This window comes from Salvelinus namaycush, unplaced genomic scaffold (assembly GCF_016432855.1).
Source record: "Salvelinus namaycush isolate Seneca unplaced genomic scaffold, SaNama_1.0 Scaffold441, whole genome shotgun sequence".
Classification (NCBI taxonomy): domain Eukaryota; kingdom Metazoa; phylum Chordata; class Actinopteri; order Salmoniformes; family Salmonidae; genus Salvelinus; species Salvelinus namaycush.
The window spans coordinates 39280-56623 of record NW_024061133.1 but is presented as its reverse complement, the minus strand read 5'-3'; the positions used below and the strand labels follow the sequence as shown (position 1 = coordinate 56623).

The window sequence follows — 17344 nt, the reverse complement described above, 5'->3', positions numbered from 1 at the left end:
CTCCAGTGTGTCAGCAAGCTCCTTCTGGTTCATTTTCCTCAGGATGTGCAGTGTGATCTTCAGAGCCCCCTCTCTGGCACTGCTCTCCTGCTTCTCATCTTCAGCATCCACCACTTCCTTATGCTGCTTCTGACTCTCAAAGCCTTCTGGGAGTTCTGGACTAAGAATCCTCTTGAACATCTTCAGCTCGTTCTTCACAAACGTCATAATTTTCTCTTCAAGCAACTGAAATAAATCAAGTAAATAATTTAATTAAGCAAGAGAAGAAAGGATTTCTCATTCACACATTAATGAATGATTGACAGATCAACTTTACTTGAGGTAAACAAAAACAAATGTACATAACAGGACCACATACACTGAATATGGAGGCCAGGTCTGTTTGATGACTCTGGGAAGACTGACCACTGAGCATCTCTGACTCTGATCTCTCCTGTTGTTTTCTGTGGACAAAACATGAGATTACATCTCCTCATCCAGGGAGTGCACACACACACACACACACACACACACACACACACACACACACACACACACACACACACACAAACATACACACACACACAGGGAGGGAACGTTGTGTTTGTTTAATATTGTTTTAGGACTATGAAAATGGACACAATGATTAGTTTATGGATTATGAAAACAACTAAAATAAATGGGAAAATGGGAGGAGAAATGACTAGAGACAGTGTTGTTTAACTCACTGACCATGACCCATGAGTTCTTCTTACCTTTGTTCAGTAGAAAAGTCTCTCTCTCTAAAGAATATAGGTTCTTCCATAGACCGGTCACTCTTCATGGACACACAGCTGGGTACAGGGGAGGCTGGTCTCTCCTGCTTGATTGGACTTCAACACAACAGAGACAAACATTACATCTCTCATCTACTCTGAGCTCAGATGGGGAAACATAAGAAGAGTTTCATTACAAAACGCTATATATCCATTTTCAGAAATGTTCGTAAATTAGCTTTTGTTGTTTAAAGAAATTATGAAAAGAGTGTTTTTTTTCACTATCTAATCATGTCATGATGTCATCATCATGTTCAATGACAGACATGTATTTCAGAATAATCTTTTTTTTCTAAATGCTATATATCTGCCTCACTCTCAGAGAAATCAGTAGTACTGCTAGGTTTTACACAGTAATAATATATATCTGCCTCACGCTCAGAGAAATCAGTAGTACTGCTAGGTTTAACACAGTAATAATATATATCTGCCTCACTCTCAGAGCAATCAGTAGTACTGCTAGGTTTTACACAGTAATAATATATATCTGCCTCACTCTCAGAGAAATCAGTAGTACTGCTAGGTTTTATACAGTAATAATATATATCTGCCTCACTCTCAGAGAAATCAGTAGTACTGCTAGGTTTTATACAGTAATACTATATATCTGCCTCACTCTCAGAGAAATCAGTAGTACTGCTAGGTTTTATACAGTAATAATATATATCTGCCTCACTCTCAGAGAAATCAGTAGTACTGCTAGGTTTTACACAGTAATAATATATATCTGCCTCACTCTCAGAGAAATCAGTAGTACTGCTAGGTTTTACACAGTAATAATATATATCTGCCTCACTCTCAGAGAAATCAGTAGTACTGCTAGGTTTTACACAGTAATAATATATATCTGCCTCACTCTCAGAGAAATCAGTAGTACTGCTAGGTTTTACACAGTAATAATATGTAGCTGCCTCACTCTCAGAGAAATCAGTAGTACTGCTAGGTTTTACACAGTAATAATATATATCTGCCTCACTCTCAGAGAAATCAGTAGTACTGCTAGGTTTTACACAGTAATAATATATATCTGCCTCACTCTCAGAGAAATCAGTAGTACTGCTAGGTTTTACACAGTAATAATATATATCTGCCTCACTCTCAGAGAAATCAGTAGTACTGCTAGGTTTTACACAGTAATAATATATATCTGCCTCACTCTCAGAGAAATCAGTAGTACTGCTAGGTTTTACACAGTAATAATATATATCTGCCCCACTCTCAGAGAAATCAGTAGTACTGCTAGGTTTTACACAGTGAAATGTGACCGACCGGCTCGATTCGGTCTCATGTAGCAACATGTTAAATTATGTTTTTTACATTGGAGAGCCTCAGAGATAGATGATGGTACAAGATAGTTGCATTTCGCATCTATACATCTGTATGTGACAAATACATTTGATTAGATTTTTTTGGGGGGGAACAAGATGATAAACTTGTAACCTCACTTTTGAGAAAATGTATTTTATCTAGAGGGCTGTTACTTTGGCAGTTAATGTCACCCATCTAAATAAATAGTTTTATATATATATAATTAACTAAATGTTTTGTACTTTTGGTTTATGTCAGTCGTAAAATGAACTCGAAAATGTTATATTTTGCAATTACTACTGAGTAATTACTACTTTAGTGAGGAAATAAACATTATTCAGTACTACTGCAGTTGCTACATATTTCCAATAGATGGCAGCATAAAACCACAAATGACATTTCAGAAGATTAGTTTTATCCCTGGAAGCATTTAACAGATTACTGTGAAGTAATATAATGATGATTCATGTTAATTATCACCTGTTTTTAAGCTCATGTTTTGAAGTTATACTTATTTACCGTAACAATTATCAATAAGCCTGAACATTAATTCAGTCACCTCTGGTCGAGAAAAACGTATTTTCCCAGTACATTCATTGTCAAATTCATCAACCAGCATCGACCCACTCTTCCTCTCGCAAGTAGTCAACTCAGCCCCGCTAAAAAGCTTGTGTCGTCACTCTGCCTTCTCAAGGGGCATGTTGAGGTAAATTAACTAACCGTGAGGGTTGCATGATGTAATTTATTGGTGGGCTGGAAGACACACTCTTGTATTTTCTATTCCGAGGTTGTTTACTTGCAATATCAGATATTAAGAATACTTTTTATAATGCATGTATACTGAGGTTGAGGTTCTCACAGTCAACTCAGCCCCGCTAAAAAGCTTGTGACGTCACTCTGCTTCTCGCGGATGCACTAGTTAAAAAAAAAACATTGTTAAAAATGTGTCCTGGAAATAATGTTCAAATGTTCGGTCCTTGGACACAGAGAAGTTAAACACTAAAGTTACCGTCCATCTAGTGAAGAGAGAACCGGACAGAGGTAGCCAGCATCCGTCAATGAGAGGGAGAAGCCCTCCACGATATTTAACAGTTGAAAGAAACAACCGGGGAGCTCCATCGGTCCACAAGAAATGCAGGCAGCCGGTGATGATGTAGTGGTAGCTATGGTAACTAGGATGCTGCTGGTAGAGTAGCTAGCTAGCTTACCTAGCTGTACCGGTTAGCTAGGATAACTAGGATGCTGCTGGTAGAGTAGCTAGCTAGCTTACCTAGCTGTACCGACTAGCTAGGATAACTAGGATGCTGCTGGTAGAGTAGCTAGCTAGCTTACCTAGCTGTACCGACTAGCTAGGATAACTAGGATGCTGCTGGTAGAGTAGCTAGCTAGCTTACCTAGCTGTACCGACTAGCTTGGCTAGCTAGCAGGTCATTCGTCTGTCCCTCGTCTCGAGGATGATGATGAATCAGGTGAACCACAAAATGAAACAAGGATAGAGAGTGAAAAGGATCTGTCTACACTCATACTGTCCCTGACCGTAAAGAAAAAAGCTAATTGAACAATTGAACAATAAACTTTGGCATCTCAACACCATAGCTAACTCCTTTGTTGTTCCCCAAGATCACTTCATCCCACTCTGCACTCTGAGTGGAGCACAACATCACGTTGTTAAAAAATTATCCTAAATTGGGCGTGGCTATAAATTGGGCAATTGAAAGCATCTAGGGCATAATATGTGTTCCATGAAAATGAACATTGTATGCAACGTTGTAGGCAACATTATTGGCAAGGGACTTGATGCTACTATGCCAAAGATATTTAGAGTTGTTAAACGGGTGTGAAGAGTGTGTTGATATAACGGTAATATTGTCAAAATTCTGCTTGTAACAACCATCAGAATTGGTTAAAAACATGTATGCATGCCAACATATTAGGCAATAATTAAGAGTAGGCAACGTGGTCGTGTCATGTGAAAATTCTATCAAATGTCTCACATTGTAACGAGTACAGTCAGGGTGCCGTGGAACCCCTACAGTACCTCCACAGACCCCGGATTGAGAACCCCTGCAGTACCTCCACAGACCCAGGATTGAGAACCCCTGATTTAGCAGATGCTCTTATCCAGAGAGATTTACAGTAAGTGCATTCATCTTAAGATAGCTATTTATTTTTGAAATAAACGTAATCAAATCTTCATAAAATTGTCATCTTACCTCTTAGCTTTGGTGTCATGTCCCCCAGAGAGACTCATTTTAGAGGCAGGGCCCCCCTCCTCTCTCTCCCCAGAGAGACTCATTTTAGAGCACTGTCCCCTAAACAGAGATCCAGCATGTTGGTTGTGGTTAACACAGTGACAACTAAACAGAGATCCAGCATGTTGGTTGTGGTTAACACAGTGACAACTAAACAGAGGTCCAGCATGTTGGTTGTGGTTAACACAGTGACAACTAAACAGAGATCCAGCATGTTGGTTGTGGTTAACACAGTGACAACTAAACAGAGATCCAGCATGTTGGTTGTGGTTAACACAGTGACAACTAAACAGAGGTCCAGCATGTTGGTTGTGGTTAACACAGTGACAACTAAACAGAGATCCAGCATGTTGGTTGTGGTTAACACAGTGACAACTAAACAGAGGTCCAGCATGTTGGTTGTGGTTAACACAGTGACAACTAAACAGAGATCCAGCATGTTGGTTGTGGTTAACACAGTGACAACTAAACAGAGATCCAGCATGTTGGTTGTGGTTAACACAGTGACAACTAAACAGAGATCCAGCATGTTGGTTGTGGTTAACACAGTGACAACTAAACAGAGATCCAGCATGTTGGTTGTGGTTAACACAGTGACAACTAAACAGAGATCCAACATGTTGGTTGTGGTTAACACCTAACACAGCATGTTGACAACTAATTCTTGTTCTCATGTATTCATTATCTCTTTGAGAAAAAAAACATTTAAACATTTAACAGACATATCGAAACAGTCAGGTGATTTAATGCATCACATGAACATGTAGTTGTGACATTTCATCTCCATGGTAACTGTCAATAATAATAAGTCACTGTTTGTTAAGGTAGTTATAGACAGTACAGCAACACAAGGCCATGTCTCACAATTATTTGTATTCACTAACAGCAGGCTATTTATTGTCTTTCAATCTGTTATTTTCTAAATGTATCTGAGAATGTAGACAGAAGTGCTAAAATGGACATGAATGATCTGAGGGGGAAATCACTGATCCATTCAGAAAGGTTTTTTGCAACAAGTAAGAGATGTTATATTATGTAAAGTAGACTAGGTTATAATGTATAGTAGTGGGTTGTTAGTGATATGTAGATGTTATATTATGTAAAGTAGGCTAGGTTATAATGTATAGTAGTGGGTTGTTAGTGATATGTAGATGTTATATTATGTAAAGTAGGCTAGGTTATAATGTATAATAGCAGTTTGTTAGTGATATGCAGATAAAAGTCTATACCTCAGATATAGCCTACATATCATAGATGACCAGTCTAAACCTGTTCAGGTCAGTTCACATAATGTTATTGGCCTACCAATAGCAGGACAGAGCATGTACACTATATATACAGAAGTATTTGGACACCCCTTCAAATTAGTGGATTCGGCTATTTCAGCCACACCAGTTGCTGACAGGTGTATAAAGTCGGACAGGCAGCCATGCAATCTCCATAGACAAACATTGGCAGTAGAATGACCAGTACTGAAGAGCTCAGTGACTTTCAACGTGGCACCGTCATAGGATGCCACCTTTCCAACAAAGTCAGTTCTTCAAATTCCTGCTATAGCTGCTCCGGTCAACTGTAAGTGCTGTTATTGTGAAGTGGAAACATCTAGGAGCAACAACGGCTCAACCGTGAAGTGGTAGGCCACTCAAGCTCAGAGAACGGGCCCGCCGAGTGCGGAAGCGCATAAAAATGGTCTGTCCTTGGTTGCAACACTCAATACCGAGTTCCAAACTGCAACGTCAGCAAAATAACTGTTCGTCAGCTTCATGAAATGGGTTTCCATGGCCGAGCAGCCGCACACAAGATAACCATGCGCAATGCCAAGCATCGGCTTGAGTGGTGTAAAGCTCGCCGCCATTGGACTCTGGAGCAGTGGAAACGTGTTCTTTAGAGTTATGAATCACACTTCACCATCTGGCAGTCCGACAGAAAAATCTGGGTTTGGCGGATGCCTCGAAAACGCTACCTGCCCGAATGCATAGTGCCAACTGTAAAGTTTGGTGGAGGAGGAATGATGGTCTGGGGCTGTTTTTCATGGTTCGGGCCCCCTAGTTCCAGTAAAGAGAAATCTTAACGCTACATCATAAAAATGACATTCTAGACGATTCTGTGCATCCAACTTTGTGGCAACAGTTTGGGGAAGGCCCTTTCCTGTTTCAGCATGACAATGTCCCCGTGCACAAAGCGAGGTCCATACAGAAATGGCTTGTCGAGATTGGTGTGGAAGAACTTGACTGCCCTGCACAGAGCCCTGACCTCAACCCCATCGAACACCTTTGGGATGAATTGGAACGCTGACTTCGAGCCAGGCCTAATCACCCAACATCAGTGCCCGACCTCCCTAATGCTCTTGTGGCTGAACGGAAGCAAGTCCCTGCAGCAATGTTCCAACATCTTGTGGAAAGCCTTCCCAGAAGAGTGGAGGCTGTTATAGCAGCAAGGGTGGGACCAGCTCCATATTAATGCCTATGATTTTGGAATGAAATGTTTGATTAGCAGGTGTCCACATACTTTTGGTCATGTAGTGTATATAGCCTAATCTAAATCAAATCAAATGTTATTGGTCACAATGTCTGAGCAGCATAGACTAAGATACAGTAGAATAGTATAGAATACAGTATATATATATATATGAGATGAGTAATGCATAGACTAAGATACAGTAGAATAGTATAGAATACAGTATATATATATGAGATGAGTAATGCATAGACTAAGATACAGTAGAATAGTATAGAACACAGTATATACATATGAGATGAGTAATGCATAGACTAAGATACAGTAGAATAGTATAGAATACAGTAGATACATATGAGATGAGTAATGCCAGATATTTATAGCCTGGGCCAGATACTTTTCACAACATTTCCAACAGAGACCATCAGGTTGGTCGGCATGATTAGTGATCATACTGTAGCTCAACCCTACTGTGACTGTTGAATGTCTGACGACGACCTAACTTTATAATAGTTCGTAGCCTACCTACCAGAATCTGCCCGTCTTTCCTTCAAATCAACACATTTATCGGTCTTCTAATGCAGTGGTGTAAAGTACTTCAGTAAAAATACTTTAAAGTACTACTTAAGTTATTTTGGGGGGAATCTGTCCTTTACTTTACTATTTATATTTTGAACAACTTTTACTTTTACTTCACTACATTCAAAAAGAAAATGATGTACTTTTTACTCCATACATTTTCCCTGACACCCAAAAGTACTCCTTGGACAGGAAATGGTCCAATTCACACACTTCAAGAGAACATCCGTGGTCATCCCTACTGCCTCTTATCTGGCGAACTCACTAAACAGAGAACATCCTTGGTCATCCCTACTGCCTCTGATCTGGCAGACTCACTAAACACAAATGCTTTGTTTTTAAATGATGTCTGAGTGTTGGAGTGTGACCCTGGCTATCCGTAAATTAAAATAACAAGAAAATTGTGCTGTCTGGTTTGCTTAATAAAATGATTTTTAAATTATTACTACTTTACTTTTACTTTTGATACTTAACTATATTTGAAACCAAATACTTTTAGACTTTTCCTGAAGTAGTATTTTACTGGGTGACTTTCCCTTTTACTTGAGTCATGTTCTATGAAGGAATCTTTCCTTTTACTCCAGTTTGAGAACTGAGTTCTGTTTCCACCACTGTTCTAACGTTCCATATGAGACACAGTTTCAACAGACATTCTGGAACTGCGTCGGCTACAAAGTTACTTTACATTTCATATCAGGAAATAAACTAACGGTCACTGGGTGAATTAGTTTTGCATTGCCCGGATCCCCGGGTGAACAGAGTTTACACAATTTAGACCATTCCATTGGTCCTTAAAATAAATGTCCACTCCCCTGTAGCACCGGGCCATGCAAAACGAACTTCCCACTGTCGCAGCGCACTGAGACACAGAGTTCTAAACCCATACGCGTTTCTTCAAGACATCTCTCTTACATTATTTTTGATAAACATATAATTTACTCGAAACCAAGTTAAGCTGTGTTTTTTTCCTCCAAAATGTGAGTTACTGTCGGACTTTAATAATTGTAAGCAGTCCTACAAACCGAAAAGGTTTTAATTTGAGAATGTTCATTTGTATGCCTCAAATATTAAACTGTCTTAAAATATTTGATGATTAGTTGAATCAGGTGTGTAAGTGCTGGTAAGAACTAAAGGATTGAGAAACCCTGAGATAAACATAAAACCATATAATTGAAAAGCTCCTCCACCATCTTTACCAGACATTTTACTGATAACATGTAGGCCTACTGATTAGTTTACACTTTGAAAACTGCTGTCTGTCAGCAACTCAGCTCAAGTAGCAGTTCTACTAACTAGTAATATCTAATTCCAGGTATTCATTCTCTTACTCTGTCCTTTAGAATAGATTATTGTTCAAAGATACTTACTTTATTTTTTAGTTCTCTCCATTTCGCGTTTTTTAGCTCTGTCCTCAAAATGGATCCTTTCCAAAAGAACAACTTTACTTTCTGTTTCAGCTCAGCCGTCTCCCCACCCTGGTAATAAAGTGTTTTATTGGTATCTTCCACTAGATGGCAGTAAATACCTGCTGTAACTAGATTTTACAACTATGTGTTTGGTTTCATACCCAGAGGAGGAGTGCTGATCTAGGATCAGGTACTCCTCTCCATGTAATCTGATTCATTATGATCTAGGATCAGGTCCCCCCTCTCCATGTAATCTGATTCATTATGATCTAGGATCAGGTCGCCCTCTCCATGTAATCTGATTCATTATGATCTAGGATCAGGTCCCCCTCTACATGTAATCTGATTCATTATGATCTAGGATCAGGTCCTCCTCTCCATGTAATCTGATTCATTATGATCTAGGATCAGGTCCTCCTCTCCATGTAATCTGATTCATTATGATCTAGGATCAGGTCCTCCTCTCCATGTAATCTTATTCATTATGATCTAGGATCAGGTCCTCCTGTCCATGTAATATGATTCATTATGATCTAGGATCAGGTCCTCCTCTCCATGTAAACTGATTCATTATGATCTAGGATCAGGTCCCCCTCTCCATGGAATCTGATTCATTATGATCTAGGATCAGGTCCCCCTCTCCATGTAATCTGATTCATTATGATCTAGGATCAGGTCCCCCACTCCATGTAATCTGATTCATTATGATTGTTTTGTCTCATGTCTCTTTATATTCATGTAGCCTGGGGGCCATGTAATCTGATTCATTATGATTGTTTTGTCTCATGTCTCTTTATATTCATGTAGCCTGGGGGCCATGTAATCTGATTCATTATGATTGTTTTGTCTCATGTCTCTTTATATTCATGTAGCCTGGGGGCCATGTAATCTGATTCATTATGATTGTTTTGTCTCATGTCTCTTTATATTCATGTAGCCTGGGGGCCATGTAATCTGATTCATTATGATTGTTTTGTCTCATGTCTCTTTATATTCATGTAGCCTGGGGGCCATGTAATCTGATTCATTATGATTGTTTTGTCTCTTGTCTCTTTATATTCATGTAGCCTGGGGGAAATGTAGCTGTACTGCTCATCATCATCATGCAGATTTAGAAGCACGGTGGCTATGAAAAACTCCCTAGAAAAGCCGGAACCTAGGAAGAAACCTAGAGAGGAACCAGGCTCTGAGGGGTGGCTAGTCCTCTTCTGGCTGTGCCGGTGGAGATTATAAGCGTACATGGCCATTAAGGCCAGATTGTTCTTCAAGTACTGTAGTTCAAAGTTCTTCATAGATGACCAGCAGGGTCAAAAATAATGTGGTTATAGAGGGTGCAACAAGTCAGCACCTCGGGAGTAAATGTCAGTTGGCTTTTCATAGCCGAACATTCAGAGGTCGAGACAGCAGGTGTGGTAGAGAGAGAGAGAGAAAGAGGTGGGGGAGAGGGAGAGAGAGCGAAGATCGAAACAGCAGGTCCGTGACAAGGTATCACGTCCGGAGAACACACATGCCTCTTCATGTGATACATGATGTTTGGCTGTGCTGTGTGAAGTGTTATCTTATGGGTTTGGTGATTGTTCTGTGTGAAGCCGTATTCTGCATTGCATCATGGAATGTGATGTGAAATCCCTGGGCCTATGGCTGTTGAAGCTACTCCACTGCACTGCTGCTGTGAGCAGGAGTGGGAGAGAAGCCATGCTTTTATTAGACTCTTGTTCTGTCACTCATTCTCCTGCCTCTCCATCTCAAAGGCTGCCAAATATTTTGAAGAGTGGTTAAAGAGGTGGCTGTGTGCACACACACTCAGACTCCAACTCTATTTATAGGTTTGTCTTATTCCAGAATACACCCATAATTGTGATTCCCACAGTATGGTTCTATGTTTTCCACTCTGTGATTAAAAGAAGTTCTCAGAATAGAGCATTTTTGAATTGACCAAAGCCCTTCTCCCCCGATTGCTCAGTTTGGCCTGGCGGCCAGCTCTAGGAAGAGTCTTGGTGGTTCCAAGCTTCTTCCGTTTAAGAATGATGGAGGCCACTGTGTTCTTGGGGACCTTCAATATTGCAGAAATGTTTTGGTACCCTTCACCAGATCTGTGCCTTGACACAACCATGTTTCTACGGACAATTCCTTCGACCTCATGGCTTGATTTTTGCTCTGACATACACTGTCAACTGCTGGACCTTATATATTCCGCCATTGCCGCCATTGTCGCACCCCCTATTACCAGCCTGTTCAACCTCTCCTTCGTATCATCTGAGATCCCCAAGGATTGGAAAGCTGCCGCGGTCATCCCCCTCTTCAAAGGGGGAGACACCCTGGACCCAAACTGTTACAGACCTATATCCATCCTGCCCTGCCTATCTAAGGTCTTCGAAAGCCAAGTCAACAAACAGATCACTGACCATCTCGAATCCCACCGTACCTTCTCCGCTGTGCAATCCGGTTTCCGAGCCGGTCACGGGTGCACCTCAGCCACGCTCAAGGTACTAAACGATATCATAACCGCCATCGATAAAATACATTACTGTGCAGCCGTCTTCATCGACCTGGCCAAGGCTTTCGACTCTGTCAATCACCATATTCTTATCGGCAGACTCAGTAGCCTCGGTTTTTCTAATGACTGCCTTGCCTGGTTCACCAACTACTTTGCAGACAGAGTTCAGTGTGTCAAATCGGAGGGCATGTTGTCCGGTCCTCTGGCAGTCTCTATGGGGGTACCACAGGGTTCAATTCTCGGGCCGACTCTTTTCTCTGTATACATCAATGATGTTGCTCTTGCTGCGGGCGATTCCCTGATCCACCTCTACGCAGACGACACCATTCTATATACTTCCGGCCCTTCCTTGGACACTGTGCTATCTAACCTCCAAACGAGCTTCAATGCCATACAACACTCCTTCCGTGGCCTCCAACTGCTCTTAAACGCTAGTAAAACCAAATGCATGCTTTTCAACCGTTCGCTGCCTGCACCCGCACGCCCGACTAGCATCACCACCCTGGACGGTTCCGACCTAGAATATGTGGACATCTATAAGTACCTAGGTGTCTGGCTAGACTGCAAACTCTCCTTCCAGACTCATATCAAACATCTCCAATCCAAAATCAAATCAAGAATCGGCTTTCTATTCCGCAACAAAGCCTCCTTCACTCACGCCGCCAAACTTACCCTAGTAAAACTGACTATCCTACCGATCCTCGACTTCGGCGATGTCATCTACAAAATAGCTTCCAATACTCTACTCAGCAAACTGGATGCAGTTTATCACAGTGCCATTCGTTTTGTTACTAAAGCACCTTATACGACCCACCACTGCGACCTGTATGCCCTAGTCGGCTGGCCCTCGCTACATGTTCGTCGTCAGACCCACTGGCTCCAGGTCATCTACAAGGCTATGCTAGGTAAAGTGCCGCCTTATCTCAGTTCACTGGTCACGATGGCTACACCCACCCGCAGCACGCGCTCCAGCAGGTGTATCTCACTGATCATCCCTAAAGCCAAAACCTCATTTGGACGCCTTTCCTTCCAGTTCTCTGCTGCCTGCGACTGGAACGAATTGCAAAAATCTCTGAAGTTGGAGACTTTTATCTCCCTCAACAACTTTAAAAATCTGCTATCCGAGCAGCTAACCGATCGCTGCAGCTGTACATAGTCCATCTGTAAACTACCCACCCAATTTACCTACCTCACCCCCCATACTGCTTTTATTTATTTACTTTTCTGCTCTTTTGCACACCAGTATCTCTTCTTGCACATGATCATCTGATGATTTATTACTCCAGTGTTAATCTGCTAAATTGTAATTATTCGATTTATTGCCTACCTCATGCCTTTTGCACACATTGTATATAGATTCTCTTTTTTTTCTACCATGTTATTGACTTGTTTATTGTTTACTCCATGTGTAACTCTGTGTTGTCTGTTCACACTGCTATGCTTTATCTTGGCCAGGTCGCAGTTGCAAATGAGAACTTGTTCTCAACTAGCCTACCTGGTTAAATAAAGGTGAAATAAAAAAAATAAAAAAATAAATAAAAATATTCAACATACAGATAACATCTGAGGGTTGATCTAGCTGCAGATAGCTAATTCTCCTCTATGTGTTTTCCCCTTGCTGCTAATAAGCTCTTATCAATCTAACTAAATGAATAGAGAACATCTGGTTATCTGACGGTCTATGCAGCAACTATTGTATTAGAGACAAGCTCTGGTTATTATATTTTACTAGACAAGTCAGTTAAGAACAAATTCTTATTTACAATGACAGCAGGTTAACTGCCTTGTTCAGTGGCAGAATGACAGATTTTTACCTTGTCAGCTCAGGGATTTGATCTAGCAACCTTTCGGTTACTGGCCCAACGCTCTAACCACAATGCTACTTGCCACCCCAAGTCCTGCCAACTCAAAAACTGCACAATAAATGTGTAACCAAGGGGGAACTAGCACATTTCTCTGAGAAAAGCTGCTTCAGTGCTACCAATCATCCAAAACACTTGAAACTCTTGTAAAATAATTTGCATTTATTTGATCAAATAGACTTTGAAAGGGTAAACATGCAGAAATTCCTCTTGTCAAAAGTCTTGCTGTTCCAAAAGTAGTTGTTCATGCAGCGTAACAGGTTACAGGTTCTTCTTGGTGAAGCACCTGAATGGCTTCATCATTGCTGAAAAGACCCTGACAATCAAGGATCGTTTTTTGATAGGCTGAGATATGGAGGGAGAAACCTCTCCAACTGGAGCTAGAAACACAAGAGAAATGGATGGGGTAAGAGAGAAAGAGAAATTGAGCGAGAGAGAGAAATACAGTATAATAACGTTGAAAAATAACAGTGCTATGAGTTTGGTAGGCATACTCTATGTTTCTAACACACACCTAAACAAAACTACAAGCTATAGCAGAGCTCTAAAACATCCTTACCTATGCAATGTCCATCAGTAGAGGGAATCTCAGTCTGTTCCTGGACTGAATGGCAGTCCTTTTTGTTTCCTCTCTTGGAACGCTAACAGAGAAAGGGAAAGAAAATGGTCCAGAGAATAAATAAATAAATGGAACACTTCTGAATCCAAGGCAACAATTTAGTGATGAATAAAACATATTTATGGCATGTATTTGTCTTATCATAGCCACATCAATAACATCAGCACCTAACTGGAACAACAACACAATGCTAACTCCCTGCTATACCTTGAAGTTGATCCTGAGTTTGGTCATTGAAAAGCAAAGGAAGCTCCTTCTTGGTTTCTGCTCAGCCCCCCTCTCTGTCTCAGCCTGGTCTGATGGGTTTGTTGCAGTAGAAGCTGGTCTTGACGCCTCCTTGCATCCCTGTACCAGCTGCTGGGTCAAGGACTTTACCAGGACTCTGTCAAATGCAGGGTCCTGGGAGGAAATAGCTGCTTGCAGGGTGTTATAAGAGCCAAACTCCTCCATGAGGTTTTTATGTACACCTCTGAACACCCTGTGGATGTGCAGCTTCTGGGAATATGCCTGTGTCCTGGAGAATCTGGATGCAGCACAGAACTCAGACAAGACTTGTCTGATGAGTTGCTGAGATGTTTCTGTCATGTCTGCTGCCTGTTGGGAGGGTCCATCTAGGGCTGAGGGTCTGATCTTCGACAGCAACCGTATCACCAGTATGGTGACCAAACACATGACATCATCTTTGCTGGAGTCCATCAAGTACTGCAGTAGGAATGCAGTGGCACTGCTGATGTCCGGGGTGATTAAGAGCTCCCTCAGATGGCCAGAGCTGCTGGGGATGCACACCTCCTTCTCTTCAATGTCAATCCCATCTCCCTTTGGTACCAAAGAGGTTCCCTTGCTGGTGAAAGACGGAGTGGATGAACGAAAAGAGGCTTTAGCACTCGGTGGTCGGCTGCTGTCATTCATTGGACTGTTACGATGCAGGGGTTCATCTGTGTGCGCCATCATCTTTGTCTTTAGGTCACCTGTAGAAATCTCTGGCATTTTAGAGTCCCTGATGTCGATGCAGGAGCTCCTGACTATGAGGCAGGTCAGATCAAAAGGCACTTCGTCAGGGATGGGAGTGCCAGGGAGGTTGATCTCTAACTCACACTCTGACCTAGGACCCTTTGAAGAGCTGGACAAGGAACTACGACCCTTTAAAGAAGTGGACAAAGATGAACAGGTTCTAGGGATGTCTTGGCAGACTTCTTCACTGTCATCCTCACTTTTCTCAACCTCCTTCAGCATAGTTCCTACCATATCGTTGATCTGAAGGAGCTCCCTGGAATCCTTCATTCGCCCTAAGTTTGAGATTTCACTCTGGATAGCAACCAGGATTTCCCCAAGGGTCTCTTTGGAAGAAGCATTTTCTGTCCTTTCGGATCCGGATGGCTTCAGCCCTGTGAAGAAATCCTTAAGTGTGTTCTTCATACTGACGCAGATGGTCTTAGCTGTTGACCAAAGCTTCTCCTCTGATATTTTAACACTCAATTCAGTATCATCCAGTTGGGAGCCCCCGTGGGAGCACTGCGAAACTTTCCCACTTCTTTCCAGTAGCACAGTGCCAGTGGACTCATTATTCTGGAAAATAGTCGCCATTCCTTTGACAAAGGTTTCCACTAATCCAGAGGCTGTATTTTGAGAGGACATGGAGGCAATCTCTGATGGCGAGCTAGATGATAAGCCAGCCTGCGGACTTTTCTGAAGACTGAAGATCTCATCAGCACTTTACTCACTGCCTCTTCTGCCTGAGTCTGAAAGTCATTGCTAGAGAGCTTCTTAATGCTCTGAATCAGACTAGTAGAGGACTGTGTGATTCTGACACTCTCTTCTGAGCTCAGTTGAGAACATTGAGTACTCACACTCAAGTCTTCATTGGGTGAGGGTGACTGGGAAATAGTATAGTCATCAAGCTCTGATAGGACACCATCAACAAACCAACAAGCCTCCAGGGAGTCATCAGATGAACTGACAACGTCCAAGGATTTACTCTCCACTTTTGATAACTGACTTGTAGATGGAAAAAACACTGCTAAGAACTTCTTGAGTACTGGTATCCAGATTGGAGAGACAGAGAGCTGGTATTGGTTGGCTCTCACTGGGAACTCTACTAAGTTTGGTGCTGGGTAACTGGACCTCAACAGTTGAAACAGTTGCCTTTTCCAGGGTGTCTGAATACTCCTGAAGAGAAGCGTCCTTAGCCACACCTTCTTCTCGAGCGGATAGAGTTAAAAGGTCCCTCAGCTTTGCTCGTATTAGGCCGTAGAGTGTGCGGGCTGGAGAGAAGGTTATCTTCTGTGAAGACCCTGTTTTGTGGTCATTTACAGGAACTGGCCAATCAAATGCTTCACATGTGCCTTCAAATGATGCTATCGTCTCCATGCCTCCCACAAATGCCTTAACAATCACTGTGGCAGTGGAGGTTACAGATGTCAGGGCTGTAGAGCTGGTATTCAGGGGTGCTTCAGTAAGGCTAGGAGCAGCACTAGAAGGCCTAGAGGAAGGAGCCATGCCAGAAGAGCTGCTGACTTTCCTTGTAAGGATGGTGCTCACCGCCTTGAGGGCTTTAGACTGAAAGTCGGGGCTAGAGAGGGTCTGAAGCTTTCTGGCCACCACACTGGTAGAGGATCCAGTCTCTTTGAGAAAGTGAGTGGTTCCTTCTTTCCCAGATGGACACTCAACATCAAGGTCACATTGAAGATTGGTCAGAAATGTAGACCCCAAGATTGTCATCTTCTTGGCCAGATCCAAGAGGATGTTGAAGTCCTGTGCCATTTTGTCCATTGTGCCGACAATGGCATCCAGCACATCATCGGTCACAGGGTCCATGAGGGGCTCGATAAACCCTACCCACTCTGGCTCAGACGTTTTGCTCTGTAGCTCGGCCAGGATCTGCACCGAGGCTACCCGAATGACCTCCTTGCCTGCTGCTATGTCCTGCCTGTCCATAGGGGGGCAACTCCCCGAGCTGGCCTGAATGGCCACTGAGAGGCCAGAGTTAAGCTGGTGTACTACCTCCCCCACGATAGCACAGCTCAACTCGGAGGAGCTGGAGGAGGTGGGGTTGGAGTGACCCTCAACCAGGGATATCAGGAGGCTCTCTTCCGTTACCCCAAAAAGAGCCTTCAGAGGCTCCTCCATGAGGGGAGCCTCTCTAGTTGCAGGCAAGCTCTGCAATGAGGTCTGGGACCTTGAAGATAAACACACAATCACCACTTATGCCATGCAAATGTGACCAACTGGTATCTTATCTGGGTCATTAGTGAGCCTGAAAACCAAATTAGAGCAATGATGGTTTACTTCTCATACCATCGTAGTTCTAGAAGCCTAAAGCCAACTGACACAATTTTTTGTCTGAGTTTTATGTTTATACGACATCAGAATTTGACTAATTCTGAAAGGCATGTACCTGATCTATTTATTCATAGACTACTTTATGGCTTACCCAGTTAAAAATTACTTTCACCTGGACCTACCCCCTCAGGGGCAACATTTCTGACCAGAACTTAAAACTACAAGGTATGAATTCCAAGTTAATAATTCATGATAAGTATGGGTCAGGTCTTGAAATTATTAAATTCAAAT

The 17344-nt window shown here is 42.2% G+C and overlaps 1 long non-coding RNA gene across 1 annotated transcript; it reads right to left on the bottom strand.

Annotated features, from left to right (window-relative positions):
* Positions 1 to 410: 410 nt before the first annotated feature.
* Positions 411 to 4358, bottom strand: LOC120041326. Its single transcript, XR_005475876.1, has 3 exons — positions 4316 to 4358; positions 735 to 851; positions 411 to 443 (listed from the first exon to the last, which is right to left on the bottom strand). It is a non-coding gene; the product is annotated as an uncharacterized LOC120041326 (long non-coding RNA).
* Between the last annotated feature and the right edge of the window lie 12986 nt (positions 4359 to 17344).